Below are 1,653 nucleotides of genomic sequence, written 5' to 3'. Positions count from 1 at the left end.
TATATATATATATATAGGATGTCTTGTGTAAGTGGAACTTGCATAGCTTCTCATGGATTGCTAGGATTCGAACTTGGATCTCTCGTAGAGAGGTGAGTGCTCTGTCCCCTGGGCCAATTCGCCACTCGCATATTATAATTTTATTTTATTTCTTAACCGGCGTTGAACAACCGACGATATATATATATATATAAGGAATTTTAGCCATATATTAGTATTAGTGTACCTCTTAATGTTCAAATCCATAAGGAAAACAATTTAGAAAAAAAACTGGGGTAAAAAGAGTTTTATTACATTTTTTCTGAAAAGAATTTTATTACATTCCGTGACTATTACAACAGGGGTTAAAAGCAATATTTATGGCCTGCTGTTTTTAAACTCAAAAATAGTAAATGGAGGTAGATAGCAAGTTAAAAATTAAACGCGCTTATTTTTGATATAAAATTAACAGCTCGACAAAAGATATTTAAAAGCTCTAACATTTTCATCACATTTGGTTTGCAAATTGACTTTTTATATCTTTTCCATTACTAATTAGACATCTCTTCAGTATTTCTAAGTTTATAAACATTATTCAGTACATGAAACCTTAGATTTTTTAAAAGTATACAAGCACTTTTTAAATATTTAAGTTCAATATTTTAATTATTGCAGAACAGTAAATCTTTAGACGATACGGGGATAAAAAAATATTTTTTTCTAAACGATTAGAAACATTTTGAAAAAGCATTTGAAAGATTTTACTTATTACTTTTAAGTGATGTGGAAGAATGTAAAATTTATTTTCGAAACATTTAGAAACTTTCATTACATTTTATAAACTAAGAAGTATAATATGAATAGATTCATCTTTAATAACTGCTTTGCTTTATTCTTAAAACACAAAAACTTGAATTTTAAATTCTTAGCTTTTTTGGAGGAATTTAAGTTAACTGAAAGAAATTATAATAGTTACTAGGAAATATCTTAAAATAGAAATTTTATTTAACGAAAATGAAAAAAAGTACACATTTAAATTAACCTAAATTTAAAAAGTTAAAATAGTAGTTTTCGCCTCTTTAAAGTGTAGAGGGAAGTATACTAATAACTTTATATTTACTTAGTTATGTTTTAAGTGAGACAGCATAATAGAATTGAGAATGTTAAAATACATTGCTTTGTTTTCTGACCTTAGATTAATTCATTGTTTTTAGAAGTGTGCTAGAAAATTTAAAGTTTTTAAGCAAAATTTGTAGTTATTGAAAATACTTTCCATTCTAGTTTTATTGAAAGTCTCTTTTCAATTAATTTTTGATCAAAGTAAGACTACATGATTTTATTAATTTACAGTTTTCATTTATCTATCATTTAATTTATCTTTCAGTATACTTTATTGATTACAAATGAAAAAAAATCCACAACTATTTCAATTATCCTTCAGTTCATTAGTGAAGCTTGGTTTATTGTACTTTAATAATGCCAAATTTTTTGGCATGGAGGATTTCATTTCTCAATGCAAAAATGCAAAAGTGATGCGGGCAATTGTAATTTTTTTTCTGAAATTTAATTAATTCCTTTAAAATATATTTCCAATTGAAGAATGCATAAGCAAAGAGTTTAATAACTTTCACAAATGGTATATATATATATATATATATATATATATATACACAG

This window comes from Parasteatoda tepidariorum, chromosome 8 (genome assembly GCF_043381705.1).
Source record: "Parasteatoda tepidariorum isolate YZ-2023 chromosome 8, CAS_Ptep_4.0, whole genome shotgun sequence".
NCBI classification, from domain to species: Eukaryota; Metazoa; Arthropoda; class Arachnida; order Araneae; family Theridiidae; genus Parasteatoda; species Parasteatoda tepidariorum.
This window is presented reverse-complemented; position numbering follows the sequence as displayed.